Source organism: Pinus tabuliformis, chromosome 5_1 (genome assembly GCF_031772625.1).
Source record: "Pinus tabuliformis cultivar Carrire ecotype Pingquan chromosome 5_1, CPIR1, whole genome shotgun sequence".
Taxonomy (NCBI): domain Eukaryota; kingdom Viridiplantae; phylum Streptophyta; class Pinopsida; order Pinales; family Pinaceae; genus Pinus; species Pinus tabuliformis.
Genome location: NC_142305.1, coordinates 477,412,444 through 477,424,365, shown reverse-complemented (window position 1 = coordinate 477,424,365; position 11,922 = coordinate 477,412,444).

Sequence of the window (11,922 nt, the reverse complement as noted above, 5' to 3'; positions counted from 1 at the left end):
CAGAGCATGGTTCCATTCTCCTTGGATGATGTATAGTTTCTATTCTCCTTGGATGAATGTGTCGTCATATGTACATGTCAGTTGCATATGTGTATTATCTTTTGGTATATGCGCTTGTTGTCTGCATGGTGGTGGTCGTGGTTACTGTTGTGATGTCATGCAAAAGTTGATGGTGTTGTTGTCGTGAATTCATGTTAGTGTTTTTATGTATTTTGTATACAAGTGTGTCATACATATGTTGTTATGCATGTATTGTGCCTAATTAGTGTTGTAGTTGGGGCATTATGCATGGTAACTGGGATGATTATTAAGATGATGTCTATATATTGTGATGATTATGATTATACATGTATTGTGTTAATATGGTTGATCTTGTAGATGAGATATCCTCCCCTGAACTAAACTGAGGTACGTTGGCTTGTTTATGATTTGGTTTTGCTGACATGATATACCTTGCCAGAAGAGAAGAAAAAATATGACTAAGAATATGATAGACTACAGTTCACGAGACTCTCCCTATAGATCTGATGAGCAACATGGTAATGAGTACTCCCCTCACATAATAGACACTTTGAGAAGTTTGAAGGAAAAAATAAGAAGTTTCAAAGAAGATAATGACTGAATCATTCAATCAAAAGAGAGACTCTCTAGGGCACAAGAGAAACAAGCAGAATTCAATGCAATTATTCTTCAGAGCTTGTCATACTTGCAGAGACAAGGACCACTTAGAATTAGTCATGGACAGGAGGATAGGACTAATGGAGCATATGGTAGCAGGTCACATGGTGCGCACAATTTGGATAGAGATGACACGGTCAGAGATACCAGATTCTTGGATGCACCTGATAGACGAGGCAATGGACATGGGCTTTATTCTTAATTCTAGGTCATATATGTATCATGGTCATCATCATTATCATCCTTATAGGAGGAGTGATAGGCGATATTTGTCAGATGAATTCAAGAAAGAAAAGCCGACTACATTTGATGGGGAAATGAATAAGTCACGGGATGTAGAAGCATGGTTCCTTGGGATGAATAAGTTCTTCAAATTGCATGATTAATCAATGAACATGAAGGCCAAAATAACTACATTCAGTCTTAAAGGTAAAGCAGATATCTGGTGGGAATATGTAAAGAATGCCAGCGATATTCATGAAGAGGAGTTGACTTGGAGTGTATTTGAGAGACTATTCGGGAAGAAGTATCTATTGGAGAGATACTATGATGATAGGGCAAAGGAATTATATGAGTTCAAGATATGATCTATGATCAATGAGGAGTACACTAGCATATTTTTGGAGTTATTGAGATATGTGCCTCACCTCAAGGAGGAGAAGGCCAATATTCAAAGATTCATTAGTTGGTTTCCAGTAGCATTAAAGGACAGGATTGAGTTTGATGAGCCTAGATTATTGAAGGAGGCCATCTGGAAGCTAAAGCATTGTTATGAGCAATCAAAGCAGAGATCTAAAACTTAGCAGGACTGGTAAGTTAATGAGAAGAATAAAGTAAAATGGGATAAGAAGCGAACAAGACCTGAGGACACAAGTGACAAAGAGAATGCAACACCACCTAAGAAGTTCAATGCATCTTATAGAGGACAGATATTTTGGTCTGAGCAGCAGAACAAGAGTGATGGTAGGAATCCCTTACATTGTTAGACTTGTGGAGGAGAGCATCACATGGGAGATTGTCCACAACATTAGGGTGGTAGGTCGCATATCTACAATGCTCAAAAGGCATAGATGGTGGGGGATGTTGGAAAGAGTATTCCTTGGATCTATTAAGCGCTGAATAACAGGCAGACAGATCACCAAGCATCTATTATTGAGATGGATGGTAATATTTGTGATCAAGTTGTTTCTATTTTGATTGACCCTAGATCTAATTATAGTTATGTTAATTCTGATCTGGTGGATAAGTGTGGTTTGAATAAAGAAGTGCATGCAGAATATTGGTTAGTGCAGTTGGATACAGGTATAAGAAGGGAGTTCATCATTGGGTAAGAGCTTGTGCATTTGAGTTGAATGGTATGCCTACCTCAACACATTTGAATGTACTTCCTTTGGGATCATGCAGTATGTTGTTGGGTATGGATTGCTTGTATCTTCATAGGACCAAAGTGGATTGTTATCACAAGGCCATTGAGTTCTTGGATGACAATGGGGAACAAAGAATCTTGCAAGGTAAGAAGAAGGAAACATCAGTTAGAATGGTGACAAATATGCAAGAAAAGCACAGATTTAAGAAAGGGTGTGTGTTATTTGTAGTACATATTTCCAATGACAAAGGTAAGGAAGTTAAGGATTCAAATGTCTTGAGGAGTTGTCGAGTTTTACAACAGTTTCCAGATGTGTTCCTGGCAAATATTTTAGAGTTACCACCTCACAGGGAAGTGAAATTTTCTATTGAGTTGGTACCAGGGTCAACACTAGCATCAAAGGCACCACACATTATCAGCACACCGGAGTTAGTGGAATTGAAATTACAATTGAAGGAAATGCTTGACAAGGCATACATTAGGCCGAGTGTCTCACCTTGGGGTGCACCTGTGTTGTTTGTGAAGAAAAAGGATGGTACTCTCAGGTTGTGCATTGATTGAAAGTAGTTGAATAAGGTGACCATTAAGGAAAGGTATATGTTGTCGAGGATTGATGACTTGTTTGATTAGTTGAAGAGAGTAGTTGTGTTCTCGAAGATTGATATGAGATCGGGATATCATCAGGTACACATTAAACAAGAGGACATCTACAAGACTACTTTCTGGACCAAGTATGGGAATTATGAGTTTGTTGTAGTTCTTTTTGGTTTGACTAATGCTCCAAATACTCCAACTACTTTTATGTGCTTTATGAATAGTGTATTGTGTCATTATCTAGACAAGTTTGTTATTGTGTTCGTTGATGATATATTGTTATATTCTAAAAATGAGGAATAGCATGTCAAACACTTAGTAGCAGTATTGATATTTCTAAGAGAGCATATGTTGTCTACCAAGCTTAGAAAATACAATTTCTTTCAGACAAAGGTACACTCCTTGGGGCATGTGGTTTCCAAGTAAGGCATAGTAGTGGATTCAAAAACGATAAGGGCTATCATGGAGTGGGAAACACCTGGGAATGTGGATGAGATAAGATCGTTCATGGGGTTAGCAGGGCATTACAAGAGGTTCATCAATAACTTCTCATAGATTTCTTATCCTATTACATTGTTGTAAAGGAAAGGTAAGAAGTTTGAATGGATAGAGGAATGTGTCGCCAGTTTTGAGTAGTTGAAGAGATGTTGACAAATGCTCTATTTTTAAAGATTACAGATTTAGAAAAAGAGTTTGTGGTATGTATAGATGCTTGCAAGAGAGGGCCTTATTGACTCCTTATGCAAGGAGGACAGGTGGTATGCTATGAATCAAAGAAACTCAATGAGCACGAGAAAAATTATCCGACACATGATCTTGAGTTGGTAGCGATCACCCATGCTTTGAGGATGTGGAGGCATTATCGTCTTGGCAAGAGGTTTGTATTGATGAGTGGTCATAGTGCATTTAGGTATCTATTTGACCAATTGAATATGAATTCTAGGTAAGTTAGATGGATGGCCACAATTAGTGAGTTTGACTTTGAGATTAGGTACATTAAAGGTAAAGAGAATAGTGTTGCATATGATCTTAGCGGGAGGATAAAGGTCAATCATATAGCATCTATGACCTCCTATGGGATATATTTACATGATTAAATCTTGCAGGAAGGTCAGCAGGATTACAGGTATATGAAGCTTATGCACAGGTTACAACATGGTACAGGTGATCAGGATGCAGACTATCATCTCACAATAGATGGTTTGGTCAGATTTAGGGACATGGTATATGGGTTGGACAATAGTGAGCTCAAGAATCTTAACCTGAGGGAATTTCATACTAAGTTGTATTCAGGTCACCCAGGATATCAGAAGACATTGAAAACAATGAAGAAGTTTTATTATTGGCTGAATCTGAAGAAAGAAGTGGCGGAGTGTGTGACTAGGTGCTTGGATTGTCAATAGGTAAAAGAAAAGTGTAAGCATCCAGGTGGGTTACTACAGCTGATCCTGATTCCAAAGTGGAAATGGGAGGTCATTTCCATGGACTTCATCACAGGTTTGTCAAGGACATCTAGAAAACATGATTCCATCATGGTCGTGGTGGATAGGTTAACAAAGGTAACGCACTTCATTCCAGTGAAGTCTACTTATTTAGCTAATGATGTAGAACATATCTTCATGAGAGATGTAGTTAGGTTGTATGGTGTTTCGAAGAAGATTTTGTGAGACAGGGATGTTAAGTTCACTTCTAGGTTTTGGAAAGAGTTATTTGTAGGTTTGGGAACAGAGTTGGCCTTCAGTACAACCTATCATCTGCAAACAGATGGAAAGACAGAGAGGGTCAACAGGATATTGGAGGACATGTTAAGGATGTATGTGATGCATCAGCAATGGAAGTGGGAAGAGTACCTTCCACTGGTTGAGTTTTCTTACAACAATGAGTACCAGGAAACTTTGAGGATGAGTCTGTTTAAGGAAATCTATGGGCAGAGCTGTAATACTTGGAGTGATCCAGTTAACAGGGTGTTGATAGGACCGGACATGTTGGCAAAGGTTGAACAAGAAATGCAAGTAATCAAGAAGTTTAACCTAAAGGAAACATAGGACAAGCAAAAAAGTTATGCAGATTAGAACAAGATGTTTAAGGAGTATCAAGTTGGGAAACATGTGTACTTGTGCATCACGCCCAAGAAGAAATCCTTGAGGATTGAATCATGTATCAAGCTTGCACTTCGGTTTTGTGGACCTTTCAAGATTCTTGAAAGGATTGGACTAGTAGCCTATTGACTAGCACTACCTCTAACAGTGAGATTCCATGATGTTTTCCATGTGTCATTACTTAAGAAGTATGTTAAAGATTTTGATCATGTGATTGACTGGTTTGTATTGCATGTGGAACTAGAAGGATAATTCCAGCTGGAACCTTAGTGCATTTTGCAGAGAAATATGCTCATGCTTCGGAACTGATCAATCGAGCAGGTTAAAGTGCAATGGAAGCACTTTGGGCCCAATGAAGCTACATGGGAGATGACTGATCAGATGCGAGCTATGTATCCTTCTTTATTCGCTAGTTGAGTGAATGTTCTTGGTATATGTTTTGGTGTGATGTTTTGGTATATGTATGTATGTATATGGATGTAAATATCACCATGAGTTGTGTTATAAATCTCCAATAAGCAATATGGTTTTCATGTCGTTATGATTATCATGTTGGTTATGTTTGTTTGCTTCTCAGCAGGTTGATCATTATAAATACTGTAACGAGCTAAGTTATGAAGCTCCATAGGTATTATGTTTTTCTTTTCAGCAATCTTATTTATTGTAGGTTCCACTAAACACTAAGAATGATGTTCCCCTAGGGGGAGGGTTCTTTAACAACCCTAGTAAAAAATCCATGTAATAAAGTTAATAAATGCAAAATAATAACCAAGGTCATGGGACATGTATTCCAAGTTGTATGTTGGGAAAAAACATAGTGATGGGGATCACTTGTGATAAATATATGGCTGTGGAAATTGGCAAAGGCAAAGTGGCATTTATTGGCATTTTATTTATGAAAATAATGAAAACTAGGAGAAAAGGAAGGTGGAAAGTCACATGTTGCATGTGAGGAGGAAAATGAAGGAAAATAATGGAAATTGAAGAAAATATAGACCTCAATGATAAAAATACTTTTGAGGATCATTTCACAACCTTTTTTGAGTTTTAGTTTGGAGCTCTCTATTCCATTCTCTCTCTCATACTCTTGGGCACTTAGAGTTTTATTGGAGCACTCTTGGAGGAGTGTGACATACTTGAGATTTGTAGCAAGACGTCAAAAGAAAAGAAGGAAAGCATAAGAGGACATCGGAATTAGCAATTGCATCAGGTTTTACTTGCAGGTATCAAGTTGCATGTATGATTTCCTTACTAGTTTTGGCATGTGTGGCACATGCATGTGGGTTTTTTGTTATGATTTGTCATTGGCATGGAGGATTGCTTGGATTGACAGTGGATTTTCCTAGCCTTTCCATTTCCTAGATAACCATGGTGTTGTGGGTGCATTTCCTTTTGTTTCTATTTGGTTCTCATGTTCCTTATGGTTGTGGGTTGAGTTACTAGTTCCTGGAGCCTTGGTTGGACAAACGCATTTGAAGCCCTATAACAACTTGGGTTGAGTTACTAGTCCTGGAAGCCTTGGTTGGAAAAACACTCTAGAGCCCTTGGTGGGTTGACTTACTAGTCCTGGAAGCCCTAGTTGGAAAAATGCTCTAGAGCTTGGCAGTAGTTGTGGGTTGAATTAGTAGTCCTCGAAGCCTTCGTTGGAATAAACACTCTGGAGCCCTGGGCAGCTCCTATAGAGACTGATCTGGTGATGGTTAGTGATGTCCAATTGTGAGATGGAATCACTAGTTGAAGGTTGAGGTTGTTTGGCCTCTGGAAGCCTTCGTTTGTTTTTTCTTGATTTGTTTCACAAGATCACACATTCATGCTTAGAATATGGCGTGAGGGTGATTGGCTGAAAGAGATATTTGGTTCAACATAATCTATGGTTGGGTGGTACATGGAAGTCCCTAACTTGGTTGGATTTGCATATGTTAGTAAGAGCCCCTTTTCCTTAGTATTTTCATTAGTAAATGTGCTTGATAGTATGTGGCTTTAATGGTTGTTCCTCATTGATATATCTCTAGTTATTTGTTGGTTATAAGTATGTTTTATGACAATTATGATGTATCGTTGTCATCATGCTTTTTTTAGTATACGATGTTAGTGAATGAATGAACTAATAGATAAAAATGCAACTATTTTGAGGAGATATCATTCATCTTTGACCATTCTCAGATAAGTATGAGACCCCTATGCTCAGATCCGTTGTTTTGACCTGTAGATTACATATTTGTGATATGTTTGACAAAATACATGTCATGGCTAGTAGGGGTTTGATCAAGTCCTTGTTCTCATTAGTATCCTTGTTTCAATGTTATTTGTAAATTTTGGAAGTTTCATGAAGTTCAAGGCAGTGGCTTGAGTCTTGGCCCTAAAAAAGTGGCACAAAATCCAGGGTCGTCGGCACAAAACTGCCTTAAAAAGGCCACAGTGGCATGGATTCCTTATTGTGGGAGTGAATAGAGGGTCCCATCCACTTGCATGCCTTGTCATGGGAGCAGTTGAGGCTCTAGGGCAGTGAAAAGGAAATTTCTCTCATGGGTTGGACCCCTGAAGGGGGTGGTTGGCTCTTAAAGGTTTTGTGGCTTTTGAGGGAGGTCATATTGGTCTTGTCATGTTAGTTCCACTTCCTTAACTATACATGGGGAGTTGAATCATATCATAGTAAATATTTGTCACATGTTTACCCTGATGGACCAGTTAGCTTGGGTAAATGTGGGAGGAGAGCATTACACATCCAAGGATGTAATGTTGGATCAAAATAGTGACTTGTGGCTATAGATCCATCTTACTCCAACAATAAGTGATTGAGAAAAGAGCATGCATATTCCCATTTGCCTCTATTTCCATGGTGGTTTCTTTGTCATGGGATCTCCATCCTAGCTTTGTAACCACACTCTCTGTATTACAATGGCCACAACTACAGGACCAATTTTTGTTTCTATCAATTACAGATCAAAGTTTCACATTGAAAACTTGATGATTGCATTTCCAATGAATGTTATTTATACAAAGGGATGAAGGTTATGGATTGTTGGTGACCATGAATTCTTCAAGAATCTTGGAGAACTATCCAGAAGCCATGGGACTATCTATTGAACACATTTAATGTGGTTGGTAAAGATTGGTAGAATTACTCTCTTCCAACACTCCCCCTTAATTTCAACCATATGAAAAACACACAAAATAAACTATAGCATAATGCATACTGACTTTTTAGATTCATGTTAGTCTATATCTCAGCTAGGCTTATAATTGCATGATTTGGATTTTTCACAACACATAACTTATTTCTACAAATTTCAAATTTAGCCTTTCCAAGAGGCTTAGTGAATATGTTAGCCACACTTTTGTTAGAAAATTATATATTACAAAGAAATGGAACACATGAAATATTGCAGAAATATAAACACAGAAAACGCATAAAACAAGAGAGACACAGATATACGAAGTTCACCTAATTTGGGCTACGTCCACGGAGAAACAACTAGTCCTTGATTTTATATTATCCAACAAACTGAAGAGATACGACCTACAGCAGATCCATTGTAATTCTCTCTTCTCTCTTCCTCATTCTCCTCTCTCTTCTCGCTCAGAATACAAATCTACATAGACACAATACAATTCCCTCATATATAGCGAGGGATTGCCTTCTAGGGCAAAAAACCCTAAATTAAACATAACTTCTACCATCAGATCTCTGCCTAATGAACTGCCCAGATTGACTATGAAATTACAACATTTTACAAGGTAATTTTACATCTATTTTTAGCTTCGGGGACGCTGCCCCTGATCCCCCCACCAGGGAGGAGCCCCCAAAGGTCGTAGCCGCACCCCCCCCCCCCTTGGACCCCCCTGCAGCGAATATTTTACAGGCGACATTGCCACCCCATTACGAACTGGGGTCCAATGCGACGATGCCTTTGAATACAGAAGATAATCAGGCTCCACATCCAACAATTTTCATCTGTATTACAATATATTAAGTAAATTTCCTTTCATTGGACTTTTTCTCTTACAAAATGATGTTGTGTATCTACATGATTTGACCTTGTTTGATATATAGGGTTGCTCGCCAATTTGATGGTTCTTTGGTTGATATTATTATTGTAGGTCCTTGTTCTTTTTCTCCAACATCTTCAAGTATACTTATGAGCCATATTGCTTCGTAGGTGGCACTGCATAGGGCTTTATACTCATCTTTGACTGATGATAAGGAAACCATTGGTTGTTTCTTACTGCTCCATGATATTGCTCTTGATCCTATATTGAATACGTATCTAGTGGTAGATTTCCCGTTGTCTAGATTTCCAGCCCAATCAGAATCAGAATTACCTGTTAAATCAACATTACAATCGTTAGTATATATAATACCAGAATTAATAGTTCCCTTTAAATATCATAGGACCCTTTTTTGCAGCTATCCAATGACTTTCACGAGGCTTATCCATCAATTGAATAAGTATTTTGACTGCATAATAAATGTTTGGTCTAGTGGTAGTAAGATAATTCAGGCTTCCCACTAATTTTCAATATAATGTTCCATTCACCTCTTTCGTTCCATCATCATTTCTAAATTTGATATTTTGTTCCAATGGAGTACTCTCTGATTTACATCCATTCATATGAAATCTCTTTAGTACCTCATTTTTATATTTACTTTGTGTGATTAAAGTCCTTCCAATATCTCTCATACTTCAAGACCTAGAGAATAGTGCATCTACCCAAGATCTTTCATCTCAAATTCATGTGATAACTTCCTTTTTATCTCTTTAATTAATTTAGAATAACTCCATGTTATTATTATATCATCAACATATATAGAGATTAATGCTATATTTTGATTTCTATCTCACGATATACAAATTAGGATCACCTCTACTTTTGTTAAATTTGCTAGAAGAAGAATTTATCTATTTTCTCATATGAAGATATTTGTGCACGTTTTAGCCCATATAAGGCATTTTTTAACTTGCAGACAAGATGTTCTTGTCCCTTCTTTACAAATCCCTCTATTTGAACAAGATAAATCTCTTCTTTTAATTCTCCATTTAGAAATATTAATTTTACATCTAACTGATGTAGCTTCTAGTCATATTTAGTGGCCAATGTTATCTTTATTATGATTGTGTTCATTTTTGTAACTGGGGCAAAGGTATCTTTATAATCTATACCTTCCTTTTATGAATAACCTATTGCAACCAATCTTTCCTTATATTTGTCTATGTTACCATCTGCATTAAATTTTGTCTTGTACAATGATTTTGTTTCTATAGGGACTTTATTTTCAGGTAATTCTGTTAATTACCAAGTTTCATTTTTCATTATGGAGTCATATTCTTCTTTCATAGAATCCATCCATTCTTTATGATTTTTAGCTTGTTCAAAATTTAAAGCATCAACAACAATCATCACTTGAGACATTAAAGCATAATATTTATATTTGATGGGGGTTTGAATTTGTCGTGTTGACCTTCTTAGAGGTTCATTGCACTGTGGTGTACCTTGTCCTATTCTTCTTCTCTATGGAGTGCCTTCATTACTTCTTTGTGGACTTTGACTTCTTGAGATGTCTTCTGGAATGTCCATGCATTCTTGAGCTTGAGATGATTCCACAACTTCTTCTTCTTTAAAGTTGTCATAAGGAGGATTCCATACATTATTTTCATCTTCTTTTATTTATTTATCTACATGCTCATTAAATATATCATCCCTACTTGCAAATACCTTGTGAGTACTTGGATCATACATTTTATATGCTTTTTTATCTGTACAATATCCAATAAAAATGCATTTGATAGCTTTGGCATCTAATTTTATCCTACCCTCTTTAGGAATATGAGCAAAGGCCTTACATCCAAATATCCTTAAATGACTAACTTTAGGTTTAAAACCATAGAATGCTTCAAATGGTGTTTTTTGCTAAAAAACTATTAGAAATTCCTTTACTTTTTATCATACTACGAGCACATTCAACTAATGTTCTATTCTTTCTCTCAAAGACTCAATTTTTCTAAAGTGTATGCGGTACTATAAATTGTTGCACAATTCCATTTTGCTTGTAATATTTGAGGAAAGTTCCTGAAGTGTACTCACCACCTTTATTTGATCGAAGGATTTTAATGGTCCTTCCTGTTTGTTTTTCAACCATATTCTTGAATTTTGTAAAGTATTCAAACACATCACTTTTATTTCTTATAAAGTACACCCAAGTATATTTAGTGTTATCATCACAATGGGGAATGCGATAGGAAAATACCTCAAACAAGACATGGAAAGAATTACAAGAGGTATACATACTTTTGCCAGAATTTGTGTAGAAGTAGATCTTAGCCAAGGTTTACCTGACAGCATAATTCTGATCCATAACAACACATAGTGGACTCAACCAATAGATTACGATAACACGGCCTTTAGGTGCCGTGGCCGTCAAAAAACAGGTCACCTTCTTAGTAACTGCCCACAAGCCAAAAAAGAAACCAGACGAACAAGAAACAAATGCAAAAACCAAGAGGCTGGCAGAGCACAGTGAACCCATATGAAGCAGCAGTGGATGAGGAGGCAACTATCCCTCCACTAGATCATGATGATGTCCCTATTGAGGAGGAAGCTATGGGAACCATCCCCAAAGCAAACAATTAGACACACAAGGTGCTAGAAACGGAGGAATTTGTAGCACAGGAACTGATGGACTCTTTGCCGGAGAAGATACCAAAAACAACGGACACCAGTGGAGCCAAAAGACAACATACACCAGATCACTCCGATTCTGACAAGGAAAATCCTCGCCCTGTGGAGGGCACTTCTCTCATACTTTATTCGTCCTCACCGACACAAGGGGAATGGTGAAAAGTTGAGAAGAAAAAAGGGAGAAGAGCATGATCTCCTCCCCATTTGTACTTTATTTTTTTTATTTTTATTTTTATTTTTCTGGTTTTTCTTTTGACAGCAGTCTTTTGATCTACTTTATGCATATGCGCCTCAACATCTACAAAATGTAATTTTGTTATCTTTAATAAAATTACGATTTTTCCCTATGGGAAAAAAAAGTGTTATCATCAATAAATAAAAGGAAGTAATATGCTCCACCAAGTGACTTTGTATGCATGGGACCACATACATTAGTATGCACTAATTCAAGGATTTCCTATTTTCTTCTATCTTCATGCACAATAAATTATTCCCTATGTTGTTTTC